Raw genomic sequence first — 15,751 nt, 5'->3', positions numbered from 1 at the left:
CTTTTGTGTAGCATTTTCTCACCGTCTTTCTCTTCCAGAATGTTAGCGGCGCGCATTTCCAACGTTGTCTGTTGCATTTCTCTCCACTTTCTCATCTTCTGTGAAACTCATTTTTATATCCTCCAGAGTAATAGGGTGATATTTATTTATTTATTTATTTATATCTCTACATTAAATTTGTTCGTGAAAAGGTACAAGCTAATCTGGGCTATAGTAAATCGCCCAGGGAGCAAAATCTATGGTTTTAAATGCAATTAACTCATCCCACTGATCCCACTTTACATACAAACACAGTTTATAGCTGGTAAACACTTTTCCAAATCCAAAAGAGCTAATATCAAGATTATTTACTCAAGATGTTTGACAAGGATGTAAAGGAAAGATAAATTAAACCAATCACAATCACTACAAAATTTAAAGATCCTCCCGCACAGCTGATTGGTTAATATAAAATTATCTGAAAAGAATAGGGGGGAAAAAACACTTATGACCCTACATAAAGTCAAATAGCACAACTTTTTCCGCCATTGATACTCACTATTAAGTGAAGCCTAAATAAACTATTTTCCTGTATGGATTTTATTTACTCAGAAATACATCACATTATGTAAGTAGAATAGGCGGCTAATGTGGCGTGTGGATTTTAATGCAACATTTGACAAATAAGGAGCTATAAACCAAACCAATGGAAACAAATACAAAAACCTATAGTTAAGCTCAGACCTTGTTTGCCTCATTAAAAGTGCAGTTTCTGAGAAACACCGCTGCTTTTTGAAATCACCAAAACAAACACACCCCTCCTCAAAGGATCATAGGCCTATCTTGACAGCTCTGCCCCCAAAGGACACATGCAGCTGCCCCATCATGAGTGGACACGTCCCTTGCTGGAGACTGGCTAGAAATCTGTTTTGGTGCTCAGTCCGATCCACTTTCAACCGTGTTTCTCAGAAATCGCTTACTGCAACCTTTAAATCTAAAACTAGCCAAATTCGGTAGCAATCAAAAGACTATGTATTTTAAACATGAATATTTTGAGCAGTTCTAAAAAAATAATACATTTTTGTTGACTATGTGAAATTTGTGTGTGTAAACAGAAAAGGAACATTGACACACATTTTTTTCCGTATGCAGCTGCGATTAGCCTTGGCTTTTGTGTGTGTATTTGCGTGTGCGTTTGTGGTCCGGTTGCTCGGGTGATGGTTCTCTTTTCATCAGGGCTGGATGGAGAGATTAATAATGGATGTATAATGGATCTATAAATAGATGCAGGGCTTCAGTCCCTCAGACCAAACAGAAGACAGCGCAGGGTGACACACACACACACACACACACACTGCTCTGCCATTCACCTCGTCCTGGCCCTGGCTCTGTGTACACAGCCAATCTATTCATCTCTCTCCCTCCGCCGGCATTAATAAATGATCCTAGCCCCACACACACACAGGCTTTAAATATTCATTGGTCGGGCGGCGCTGTTGGTCTTGGGCAGCTCTGGGCGGCAGTAAACGCAGACTCAGGCTCTCACTGGCACATTAGTCATGCAAAAAGCTGTCACACACACACACACACACACACACACAGTCTCTGCTAAATACTGCAGAGGTGTCTACTCACCCGTTGCTTCCTCTTCACCTGACGGCTGCCATCTATCTCTCTATCACGCTTTCTCTTCACTATCTTTATCCTCATCTTTGTCATATCTCTCTCATTACCGTCTCATTCTTCCTTTCACGTTGCTGTCTTTCTCTTCTCCGTCTCATCTTTTTTCTTGTTTAATCTCTCTCATCCTTACATCATATTTCTTAGATTGGCCAGACTCTTTCTCATGACTTTCTTGTTTCCCCGTATCATCTACACTCAAAAAAAAAAGTTGTTGAATGAACTTAAAAAAATTTGAGTAAACTTTTCCACGAAATTTAATTACATTTTCCAAACAAAATCGAATTAGTTTGAAACGATTTGTAGTAATCTTGTTGAAACAACTTAAATTCTTTTAGTCAAGATTACAAAAAGAAAAATGGCCATTCCTACTAGATAAAGTTTTGTCATGCCTAATAGAGAAGATTTTGTCAGGTTAACTACTCTGAATTTTGTCAGACCTACTATATATAACAATGCCATATTAACTACATTCAATTTGGTCATGTCTACCATATCTAACAATGCAATGTCAACTACAAAAAGTTTTGTCCTGCCTACTAGAAAAAAAATTAATCATTAAACTTAGACTCTTCGGTTCTATTAAATTAAAACCTTTTTAATGTATACCCATAGTCTACTGTGAAGAAAAAGTGAATGTTAAAGTCACTAAGTTTTGTAAAAATCTGTATTGAAAACTTGAGCACATTTAACCTTGCATGCCTTCTTCAAAGTTCAAAAATGATAATGCAAATAAAACATGAGCATACAAGAGAATAACAGCATTTTATTTTTATTTTTAACATGAGATTCAATGAGTGAGCCAATTAAATGAGGTTGAGAGACTTAATCACCTCTGCTCACCATGCAAAAATGCAGTACAACAATAACACGAGCTTACAAGAAAATAAAACACAGTGTTCACAAAGTGATCCTCAAACACAGCACACCTAACGGAGGAGTTTTGTTTTCAGTGCCCGTGCTTTGGCAGACAATTTACACAAGTCCAGTTCAAGAATCATTTTTTGGAGCATCTTAAAAGTGTAATGGAACTCCTGTGGATGAGTAAGATTTAAAGAGTATATTAGTCCAAGTAGCAGGGCTGTAGCCAATGCTACATTACCTAAACCAGAGAGCACCTCCACATCTTCCAGTACAATGCCGATATCTTCAGGGTCTTCTGTTGCATCAGAAAATTCATGCTTTACAACACAGATCCCCAAAAAGGTCTTCTTGATGTCCGCTTTGTTTCTTGCAGGGTCATCATCCTTTGGGGAAAAAAAATAATAAAAAATTTGTAATTAGCATATAAAAAAAAAAATACTTGCATAAATTATGCCATTACTATACAGCTTGTGATTTTTTTTCTTTTTTTATATGCCATGTTTTTTTTTTTTTTTTTTTATGAAAACTGCAACAGCCATTAAGAAGTGTGTACTCAGTAGGGCTGTACGATTGATCGCATGTGATTGTCATGCGTGTCTCGTCAGTAAAGCCGGTTCTGTGATTAGCGGTAAATGTCCACCACCTGCTTTCAAATGGAGCCGCACTTAATACACAGAGCTGTAGTTCTCTGACAAGCTACGAAATATCGCGTTCATAACCACTTGCGGTTAATCGTATAGCCCTAGTACTCAGCTTATTTTAGAATTGTGGACCTCAATAAAATAGTTCTAAATCATTTAAATAATAAATAACGGTACAGTAGTGTAATAAAAAGCTATAATGTGACATTGAAAATAGATATTTTTGGGAGAGAAACAACCCAATTGTTTTCTGTGAACCAATCGGCTCGTGGCTGTACGAATGTGCTATGGAAGTCATTTGAAAACAATGCTATGGCCTTCAGTCACCAGATCACAACCAACCTCAACACCTTTGAGAGACCAGTGGGTTACACTCTAAAGGAAAATAATACTGAAGCTTTGTAAATATCACAATAATGAATAACTATGCTACCTTAACATCTCTAACGATCACTCAGTGACTGTTTAAATTGGAAATTAAAACAATTTAGATACTTTTTGTGATAAGAAATTAATGACATTAACAAATTAGATTTTTTAAATCCACATTCTCAATTTCAATCAAAATATTTGAGAATGAAGTACATGTACGGAGGGATTCAAGAGCTATACATACTACTTATTTCAAACCAATATTAATTATCTTTAAAAAAAAGCTGGGCACAATTTAAACAACCAAAAAGGGTGATAGCACACCCTTCCCCCATTCTGACAACGGTTGGGTTACTGAGCACAAGCTTTTTTTCCATTTTCTTAAGAACAGTACAGTCCTTGGCACCACCAAGTTGGTCCAATTCTTTGCCAAAATACAGGTTTGTGTATGTTTAATTTAATCTATAAAATCATTAGTCACTTTATTTTCAAACCAACATACATGCAATGCCATTCGCCTAAACTAGTGCCTTGCATAGAATAAATTACTTTATTCCTGAACAAACGGAATGTAATTACTTTGTATGTTAAAGGTATAGTTCTCACAAAAATGAAAATTCGGTCATTAATTATTCCACCTCACATCATTCCAAACCCATAAGACCTTCATTCATCATGGGAACACAAATTAAGATATTTTTGATTGAAATCCAAGAGCTTTCTGACCCTGCATAGACAGCAACACAATTAAAAAGTTCCCAGGACCATAAACATAATAAGGACAATAATAGTCTATTTGACGTGTTCTTGTAGCTTTGCAAAATTACAGTCGAAACACTGAGGTCACATTTAATATCAATGTCCCTGCTGTGTTTCTGGATCTGGGAATTTATTAGTTGGAGGGTACGGAAGCTCTCGGATTTCAATCAAAATATCTTAATTTGTGTTCGGAAGATGAAAGGTGTTATGGGTTTGGAACGACAGAATTTGCATTTTTAGGTGACCTGTCCCTTTACTGTATGTTCTCGGAACTGTATACTGTTTATTTATGGGCAGGTTATGGATTTAGTAACAGCATCTTTCAGCTATGAGCCAATAGCAGGGATGGCAGTCTAAGGTCTTATACCTGAATTAATGTTAAATATAGAATTTGTACTTCTAAAATTTTATACAAATATAAACGTTGGAAGTATTGTGTACATTAAAATAATATAAAATATACTGTATTTAAATTGAAATGAAATAAAATATGTTGGTCGTCCTAGAGATGACCTCTACATCCCTGAATGTTAGTGGAAATTATCATGCCAACTAGATGCGCCCCAGAGACAGATCACCTCCGAAGACCACGTCAACTAGTCAGTCATCGGGACAAGACCATGGAAACTAGACAAGTCCTCTGCACAATCTGATTTTGCTGCAGCCTGGAATTAAACTGATTTTTTCATCTGGCCAGAGGAGAACTGGCCCCCCAACTTATTAAAGTTTCTCTCAAGGTTTTTTTTTTGTTAACAATGGAGTTTTGGTTCCTTGCTGCCGTCACCTCTGGCTTGTTAGTTAGTTGTTAGTAGTTAGGTTAGTTGGGGATGCTTGACTGATTGCACAGACACTACTGGAAGAGAGCTGAACTGGATGATGACATCACTGAATAATCAATGAACTGACTTTTAGCTTAAAAAAAACAAAACTGTTTTTTATTGTCCTCTTGCATTATAGACAAAGTATTTTCCTGTTTAATTATGCTGCTTTGACAATTTGTATTGTATAAAGTGCTATATAAATAAAGGAGAACTGACTTGACTATTAAGAACTTTGCTTATCAAACAGGATGATATCACGTAAACCTAAACCAGTCGCTGTGTGGAGTACAAATGTTTAAAGTGAAGTTAACATCAGTCATTTAAATAATATCTTGGCTTTACAATTTACTCAATATTTGAACATTAAAAAATTGACATTAACTCTTTCCCCATCAGCAGTTTTCTTTGAATTTTAAAATATATCAAAAGATAAAGTATATAAGAAAGTGTCTCTGCTTTTAAATTGAACAAACCATTTTATGCGCAGTTCATGTCACTTCTTTTGCACGTCAAATTTGTTATTACCTGTGATAACTGTTTGTAATGAAAGAGAACTCTATACTCACCAAATACTCCATTCACCAGATCCTGTGGATCTTCATTCAGGTGGATGCATAGCCCCTTGAGAATGCACTCTTGCTTGGTCTCCATTCTAAGAAAACAGACAAAAGTTTTCAGTTTCTGACATTTATACATTTGACATAACACCCTCCAATACACATCTCTGACCATTACAGAGCACTATATCAATAGCTTGTATTAGAAAGTAATTAAATAAAAAAAAAAATTTAAGTAATAATACAACCTGAGACATTGGCACCATCACATCCCGAATGCTTTTTCTAAACGCTCCACCCTTTTTGGTAAACACTTTCAGCTGATCATCAGAAAACTGATACAGTTGGGACAGGAATTTGGATAGTAAAGTAAGGGTTGTGATCCGACGAAATTCAGCATTAATCTGAAGACATAAATTACAGAGGTCTTGTTTATGGGCAATTCAGCAAAGAAAAGAAAAAAAGTTTAAAATGCTACAAAGAAAAAAAAGTATTTAGTACAGGGTCAGGCTGCCAAATTATTTATGACAAATCATTATTGTCGATTATCCTCTTGATATATTAATCTCAAGTAACAGAATAACATTAATTTACACATAACGTACAAGCGCTTGGAGAAACATGATGTTATTAGCTGCCTACACAGACATAAGTCGGTCCATGACCATAATCTAGCAAAAGATATGCAAAACTAGACTTACAATTACCAAAGCAGCGAAATTTATCTCGTACTTACGTCGCTAAAACTCTATTTGTTGTTTAAGACGAGGGCCTTCGTGAACGCGGTGAATTCAGTCACGAACAGGTGAACTCAACAAGCGTGACTAATTTAAAGCCTTGGATTGGCTGCTGCGCGCTTTGATTGGCATCTCAAATCGTTTTTACTAGCGATAAACTATATACAGTTGATGAAGAACTAAAATATACATCTGAAACGTTTTTGTCACCCTAACAACAGCTGAATGCAGAGTAAGAATTTAAAATCCTGTGGGACAGTTTGGCCATTTCTAATGATCGGGGGTGTCTTATGGCACTGGTTTTATACATTAATTTATGGTATTACTGAATATATATTTCTGTTCTCTCTGTTCTGCGATTCTTCATGCTAACTTTATTTGATACTTTTCGTAAAAAAGAGAATGATTTAAATATATGACTGCATCACGTGCTGAGTCCAGAAACCTAACATCAGCTAGAAACGACACACTTAAGAGCTATTTTCATACAATGCTTATAGAAAAATAACTTTCTGGTGCGCAACAAGATGTTAACAAAGCATATTTTAATTAATTTGTTAATTAAATAAGATGGATGGTGATAGATTGAAATGGCCACTTACCCATCTCACATGTACGCAGCTGAACAATCCATCTGCATCCGTTTCAGTTGATGACGTACATCCGGTTAAGACGAACGAAAAATATTCTTGTTCACTCAATTTAAAAAAATCTTGTAAACCTAATTTTTTGAAAATTACATTGTTTATGTTAAATAAAATTAAGTTGGGACCATTTTTACAAAGAGTTGTGTTGTATGTGCTCATTTTAATTAATTAAATTGAACAAATAGCAAAAATCATTTTTTTGAGTGTATTTCTCATCTCTTTCTCATCTCGATCTTCTTTGTTTCATGTATTCCCCATCTGTCTCATCTCTTATTAATTGTTTTACCTCATCTTTCCTGTCTCCCTCATTACTGTCCCGTTCTTCCTTTTAGATTGCCGCCTTTCTTTTCTCTGTCTCATCCTTTTCTGTTTTATCTTTCTCAGTTCTGTCTCATATCTTGCGCAGGACTACCTCGTATATTTCTCATCTTTGCTCTAACTTTCTTCTTTCACTCACATCTTAATCTTCTACCATTCATGTCTTTGTCCTCTTTGATTTTTGCCTGAACTCTTTAATTTGTCCCTTGTCCCTCACTCTCTCATATCTCTTTTAACTTTGTCTTCTGTCTCATCACTTTCTGCTCTCTGTGTCACATCTCTCTCATTAATCTCTGTATTATCTATTTCTTACCTCTTTCTTTGTCACATCTTGATTTTCTTCATATCTTTCCCATTTGTTTCTTTCTCCACTATGCTGTCTCTATCTCATTCCGGTCTCCTCCTGATTTCTGCCTCATTTCTTCTTTTTCTTTTCTTTTTCAGCCAAAACATTCTCATTTGCCATGACTCTGTCTCCTCTCACGTCTTTAACTTTGTCTTCTGTCTCATCACTTTCTCCTCTCCGTCTCACATCTCTCTCATCATTACCTCCAATCTTTCTCATTAATTTCAAATTCGTCTCTTTGTCACATCTGGATAATCTTTGTGTCAACGTCTTTATGTTGTCTTTCACATCTGCCACTTTCAGTTCTTTGCATTGCCTCTTTTTCATTCCCATCCCCTCCTTCTGATTTCTGCCTCATCGCTTTCTCATTTTTTCTCTTCTAAGTCAAAACATTTAGCCTCTTTTCCTCTTTTTTCACCAACACATCTTAAATCTTTCTTATCATCTATTTCTCATCCCCTCCATCACATCTTGATCAATTTTGTTCCATGTTCTTCTGCTTTTACCCCCAGTCTATTTATCTTCATTGTGCTGTCTTTTTCTCACTCCGGTTTCATCTTTGATCTCTTTTCTCCTCCCGGTTTCATCTGTATTGTCTTTTTTCCCCCTCTCATCTTTGTATGTATTATACAATTTATATAAATGTATTTATCAAAATCAAGACAAACAGGACCGAAAAAAAACAACAAAAAAGGACACAGCAGACACAAAAAGCTAAATAGCTCTATAGGTCTGTATACAGAGAATGGTGCTGTAAAGGGTTAACTGAGAGAGTGAGAGTGCTCAAAGCTCACAATGGACTAAATGTGTGTGTGTGTGTGTTTGTGCTCCAGGAAACAGGATGTCCTTTTGTGTGCTGCAGTGTTAAAGAGATGTGAAACTCTACGACGGTAAAGGCCGCTCTTCTTAAAATGCAGCACCACCGCATATGTGCATACGTGTGTACGTGAGAGAGCATACACGTGCATCTACCACTGCTTAGACATCGCAATCCAACAGAAACCCTGCACTGTTTGTGATCTGAAAGAGTCAGAGGACGCAAGAGAAAACCCACGAGGAGAGAGACGCAGACATGGCGCTGCTGCCAAAGAATAATTTATGCACGACTCCGATCACACACAGATGTTCCGAGATAGAGAGAGAGCGAGCGAGCGAAAGACTGCGCTGTTGGGAAAATCTGCAGCGATCAGAGGAAGTCAGCCTAGAATAAAATTCCTGGTGCATGTGTTTGCGTGCATGTGTGCTCTCACAGCAACCATGACCCTGCCCTGACCTCTACTCCTTGCATCAAAGGGGATTATGGGACAGCTAACAGTCTGCCAAGAGTCTGACTGAAAGTCCGTGCTGAAAAACAAAATAGGAAAGATGGATAAAAAACAGACCGACTGGAAGACGTGTATGAGCAAAATCCATATTATCTGTGAAATTTCTTCCAAACAGCATCACAGATTGTCTGCAAGAGAAGAAAGAGCTTATGAAACATTTATATTTGAAAGCATATAGTGCTGGCTGTGAAATTATGATTATTATTCTTATGAATAAATGTATTTATTAATGATTCTACCTTCCAAACTACTTTCATATTTCACATGTGTGATCAAAGGATGACGTTCCGTCTCCAAAAACAATAAATGACAGTCAGACATTTGCGAGGCATCTGTATCCTGGCTGACCCTTCAGTGAACACTCCAGAAGAAATGTGAGGCTCCTAAAAGCATCTTACGTTACGGAATTATGAAATATTGATTATACAGGAATGAAACCATCCCACGCAAATTGTAAAAGCTGTGGTAAATTACAGGGTGGAGCAGAGCAGAGAGTCAGCCGTGATGCGACAACACAAGAACACTGGCAATAAAATCAATAAAACTATCTACACCGCAAGTGTGTGAAGCAATGTGACAAAACTAGAATATTTCCGATATAAATAGCGAATCTGTCTACACTGCCAGCGAGTGAAATTCAGCAACAAAGCAATTTAAATTCCAAGTGTGAAATACAACTTTCGCATTATAACCAACACTTCAAGTGAAAAGTGCAACAAATTTAAAATTCGTGAATTATAATTAATGAAATCTACACTGCAGCTTTTAAATGCAATATAACTGCTGTTATTAATTTGGCTGTTATTAGACACTGCAAGCAAGTGAAGCAGGGTAGTGAATCTGTCTACACTGCATGCAAGCAAAATGCTGCCACAATTCAGTCTACACAGCAAGTAAGTAGAAATGGGACAAAAAAAGTTTATATATAACTTTCGCTTGCGTGTACACATAGCAAGATGACGAAACAAGAACTTTCCCGTTAAAATCATCAAAGCTGTGGACACAGCAAATGCGGGTTGCAACAAATCTAGAATGCTAAACTTCAAAGTTGTCTACGCATAAAACAACTGAAATGATGCATCAAAACTAGACAACTCTTGTGATAATCAGCACAGCTTTTAAAACTTCAAATGTGTAATGCATTGTCTAAGCAATGCAAGCGTGCAATGCGACACAACTAGAAACTTTCCGTTATAATCGACAAACCTGTAAGCCGAGTGAAGCAAAGAGACAACACCAGAAGATTGTTTAAATCAATGACATGGTCCACACTGCAAAAGCACAAACTGGAATACTCACATAAAAGGAAACTCTGGTTTCATTAAACATATCGTCAATTTTTTATAATGGGAGCGATCTAGTTTTGTCACGTCGTGCAGTTGCAGTGTAGACGTGTTGGGTGTTAGAGCCAGAGTTGAGATCTGCCGTGTGCATATGTGAGTGTGTGTGTGTAGTGTGGTGTAGCTCAGTGGAGTGCAGAGATAAGCAGCAGCGTAGAGCGTTTCGGAGCCTTGGGAAATGTGTGTGCGTGTGTGTGTCTCAAAAGGATTAGCAGGGCTGGGGGCCGGTGCAAGGAGGGGGAACAAAATGCCTCGAGGACTGAAGGGCCCACATGAGACAGTCACACACTCACGCAGAGCAGCGGAGCCTCGCTGGCTGAGCGGAGCCCTGTGTCCTGCTCGCTTTTCCTCTTTTCTGTTCATCACTCGTCTCTCTCTCTCTTTCTCTGTTTTCACAACTCACTGGCTCTGTGAAAAATCAGTCGCTCCGCTGAGCAGTGTATGCTGTGTGTGCGCGCTGTTGAGGTGTAACGTAGTTCAACTGAAGTGTTAGCGAGTAACAAACTAAAAGTAACGGCGCTAAATTTTTCAGTAACGTGGTTTTTGGAGAGAGGCATGAAAAACAAAAATTCATTATTTAGTAAGTACGTGCACAATCCTGGATTGAATTTGAATGCCTTCATTTCGATTCATTGCTGACAGAAAGATAGAGCTAGTTAGTCATTTCCCAACACGCTACACCTTGAAACCACATATACCCCAGAGTTACACACCTGTCTGGTCTAGTTAGCCAACAATAGAACAATAAATACAGCTGTAGCTTACAGTACGAACTGTGTGAGAGAGAAATTCTCTCACGCTGAATGGATGTGGTCTTTAGGGAGCGAGAGTTCGTGGGTGAGAGAAACGAGACACAGATTAGAACCGGAAAGAGAGAGAAGCAGGGGGAGATCAGATGTGGGTGGGGGCTGCCATGCTACTTAAGGAAACACACGCAAACACACACACACTCAAATCCCAGTGTGTTTCCGAATGTTGTGTCAATCAAAGCCAAAGAGCTCAACGGGAGGTCCATGATTGGAGTCCCTGGCATTTACTGCAGAAGAGAGAAAGCGAGAGGGAAAGAGATTCGGCTTTTCTGTAGATTGTTGTGATCAAGACTAGAGGACATACTATCCAGCCATCATGGAAAATAATGAATGTATATGTACGGATATAAATTGACAGGACTGCATTGCCTATTATCTTTAGTAGGAGGTTTATTATATCCTATCTATGCTGGAAGCAAGTGTTGTAAGGCGCTAAAACTAGCATGTCCCAGTTATTATCAGTGAAATTACCTATACTGCATGCATGCAAATTGTAGAAACACTTGTACTTGGAGCATCTTAGTTTTTCAAGTCATATGCATGCAGTGTAGACAGCATTGCTGATTGTATGTGTTTTAGTGTGTTACGCGAAGTCAAATGCTAGCAGTATAAACAGCATGCATTGTAGATGCTGTAGATGCATTTTAGTTGTGGTAGGTCATCACATATATGCAGCATAAACAGTTTTGTAGAATATAATGGTAGCATTTTAGTTTTGTCTTTTATTTTAAAAGTTATAAACTGCATTGTAAACCACACTGATGATATAATGGGACCATTCTATTTTTGTCGCATTTCTTGCTTGTGCATTATAATATGGGCTGCCTGTGCTGCTTTCATGCATATACAGCATAGTTTGCTAAGTAGATGTGTTTTATTCTAGTATAGATTCATGTGCGGACATATCTCGATTTTAACTGGACCATTTAGTTGCATTATGCCATGCAATGTTGTATGCAAAGCTTTGTTGACAGTAAAGCATTTTGGTTTTGTCACGCCAATATTTTGCAGCATTTTTATGATTACTGGACTGCATTCGATTTGGTGCAGCATCACATGCTTTCATTGCGGACGAAGTTAAGCAATATTCACACTGGCAGCAATTTTGCAAAGACAAATTTCGTATGATTTGAAATGGAATACGCAACCATAATGTTGAATTTAAATATGCAAAAAAAACAGTGACGCCATCCAGTGACTACCAGTGGGATAGAAAACAGTCCAGTCAGATACCAGTGGAGTAAAGGCCGAGACACACCAAGACGACTTCAAAGAAATAGCAGCGACCAAAGCTGATGTGTTTTTGCCTCGCGTCCGCAGCGTTGGAACAAAAAGATGCACTTGAACACACCACACAGATTACAGCCGACTGCAAACTAACACATGAGAGGAATTAACTATCTATATCAGCAGCTATCAATAGTATACATTTGTCAACTGAAAAAAGGATGAACGAGATCTAATGTTTACTATTTTGAATTTCAGTTATGTTGTTAATTTTCTTCATTTTAAGCGGCTCTTGTTGTTTTGAATATATTTTCATACTGGAATGCTTGGGTAAGATCACGTAACATTAAAACAGCCTTCTGTCTGTGCAGCCTTCATTTACTTCATTTACTAGTTGTCATCACTTTAATGACTTTCCCGTTCAATAAAATGAACATCCAATCAGAGTTCTCACTCTCACGACGGCCCTGAATCGAACAAACTTCTGCTGATGTGAGCCCGACAAGAGCCGACGTGTGGACCACACCAAACACACTAGTCCGACAGAAGCTCGCCGACGGCTGAACATCAGATTGGTGTGTCCCAGGCTTTAGAATATCTACTAACAACCAACAAGACAGCAACTTGGCGACCTCCCTTGATTTAATTGCTGTCAATGTGAACACACCGTAACTACAGCTTTTTGTGTGTTGTATTGCTTACTTGCAGTGTAGAACACATTTTCAGTGTGAAAGCGAAAATCGTACCCAGCTGTGGCGCTGCTGTTGTTGGTGGGGTGGCGTCAACATGTCGACACCAGCTTGTCAAAAATAGCAACGCTCAGCTATCAATCTCCGCACACAGACCCTGGAATACCAGAGCAGCAGTGGGGAATATCAGAACCACCGCCAACGCTCCAGAGGAATGTCTTTGAGACGGAGAGAGAGAATAGCTCCTTCTATCTATCTTTATCAGTCTCGATCTCTCTGCAGCTGTGCTGAGACAGGGGCCCTCTAACTCATGAAGTCCCTGTCAGTCATTTCTCTCCATCTCCCATTTCTGTAGGGGTCTGTCTGTAGCAGGTGGTATTTTGCAAGCCAGCGGGTGGATTTCCCCCCGGTTGGCGGCAAAGGTCAGAGAAAGGTGACAAAGACGAATGGAAGAGAGTGAACGTGAACATGCGAGAGAGATCAAATGGCAAAGCATGCATGTAAGAGTGTGTGTGTTAAAGTGACCGACAAACTTAAAGGACAAGTAGAACTGTGCAGTGGCGTAGGTTTGATTTTAGCATGATTCACCTGTGACTCAGATGATCTCGAATTAACCATAGGAGTTAATGAGCATCGCGGGTATAAATGGGGTATGCTTCAGCCAATGCTGTACACGGAAAAAAAAGCACTTCTTCAAAAGTGGTATGCAATATTAGTTGCTGCATGAACTGACTAGTGCTGGCATGCTGATTAAAACAAATATTCTACACTTATGACTCAAACACAGATTTACCCGTAAGAGGTAATAAAAAGTGCTGCAATAACAAAATGGGTTTGTTTTATACAGTATTATTCAACGGTTCGTGAATTTAACGGGCTGATATTTAGTCCATGGGGATTTGCAAGTTGCATCATTAAGCCAGCAGGAGTTAACAAATGGTTCTTTATTATAAATTCAATGATTCATTCAATGAACAGATTCATTCAAACATACTGATTCATCTGGGTCCAAGCAAGTGACTGCCTGCATCCCAATGTGCATACTATCCTCCCTATCTTCTCTAAATAGTATTGAAAATGACTAATATCACATAGAATTTGGGTTGGATAGTATACACATTGGGACGCAGACACTGTCTTTAAACCTGTCATTGAATTATTCACTCAACTGACTTGTTCAAAAACAGAGTTTTATTTATTCAAACTATTAATTCAAAAACTCTTTTAGAGGTTTATGTGGCAACACCACAAGTATGTGGCTTGTGTAGAAATATTTTTGTTGACAAAGTCACGAGCAATATTAGCATAAACTGACACGTACCGTCAAGTACTGTAAATTAGTAGAAGTTATTAAACGTTCAACGTTTATAGCTAACTACGTCTAGTTAAAATGGTACAGACTTTTGAAAGTAACTCTATACATATCAAGTACTAAGGTTTGTTACCGCCAAAGCAACAGACTTGTGTACTTGCATAGAGTATGTGGCCTTAACCTCTTGACCCCGCGCATGGCCAACCTTTCACTCCCTTTCACTCCAACCCCTCTAAACATACATGGCACTGACGAAATATTGCAAGCGCTTAACTACCGCTCCATCTTTCTGTATCTCCCTCTCTTTCTCTCCCGTGGGTTCATTCATTTTTCATTAGCTGCGCTAACGCAGGCAAAACACTGTCTGTCTCTGGCTGCTCTGACACACACACACACACACACACACACTTTCCCCTCCCTCTCAATCTCACTCGCTTGCTTTGTCTCTCTGGCTTGCTTCCTTGCAATCTGTAGCGCACACACACACACACATACACACACACACTCAGACACGCTCCCTTTCCCTCTCTCGCAATCTCAGCCTCACACACGTTTCCCCGGCGCTCGTTTTCTCTGCCTACCTCCTGCTCACAATCTTTTTCACACACACACTCCCTCCCTTTTCCGCGCTCGTTGACACTCGGCTCTCTCTCCAATGCCATGCCGAGGGGAAACGCTTTCTTCTCCTCTAATTGAAGCTGTTCCGTTGCCATGACGCCGCCCAGAGAGAGAGACACGCGGAGGACTGCTGATTGTTCAGCGGCAGGGCTGTTTTTCTCTCGCACACACACATACGAACATGGGCTGTTTTTTTCTGCACTATGATTGCGAGTGTGTGTGTATTTGTCGGGGGAAACAGCCGTGGTGTTAAAATATTACACCTGGCCATCACAGGCTTTAATGCCACAGGAAAATCTGCACTGCCTGGTTACCCGTGTGACGTGATCAGGCTGCATGATTTTCTAGAGGCTTGACATCCAGGATAGGCCGGTGGTGCTCTGCCTTTCTCCATCCATATATGTCAAGTTCTAGATATTTCTGCTTCAACACATTTTGAGTTCTGGTTCTTTGGCTTTTCTGAAGATTTTGTCTTTCCACATTAACAGGATTGTTTGTCTTTTCTGCTTTTTCGGCTCACCTGCATCAACATATCTCAAGTTCTACATCTTTATGCTTCAACTCATATCAAGTTCTAGATTTTTGAGCAGGAGCTAGTTGCTTAGGACCAGCACATGACCAGCTCAAACCAGCAGCCATGCTTCAAAACATACCTGACTAGCATATGCTGTTTGTTTGTTTTTTTCAACAGGTTAAAGATTATTTCTGCT

General features: G+C 38.8%; 1 long non-coding RNA gene across 1 annotated transcript; it reads right to left on the bottom strand.

Moving 5' to 3' along the window:
* Positions 1–2,302: 2,302 nt before the first annotated feature.
* LOC113099728 (uncharacterized) lies at positions 2,303–6,036 on the bottom strand. Its single transcript, XR_003289513.1, has 3 exons — positions 5,922–6,036; positions 5,683–5,768; positions 2,303–2,906 (listed from the first exon to the last, which is right to left on the bottom strand). It is a non-coding gene; the product is annotated as an uncharacterized LOC113099728 (long non-coding RNA).
* Positions 6,037–15,751: the final 9,715 nt, after the last annotated feature.

Source organism: Carassius auratus, unplaced genomic scaffold (genome assembly GCF_003368295.1).
Source record: "Carassius auratus strain Wakin unplaced genomic scaffold, ASM336829v1 scaf_tig00217025, whole genome shotgun sequence".
Lineage (NCBI taxonomy): Eukaryota > Metazoa > Chordata > Actinopteri > Cypriniformes > Cyprinidae > Carassius > Carassius auratus.
Note: the sequence above shows the minus strand (reverse complement) of the source record. Positions and strands in the feature narration are given on the sequence as shown.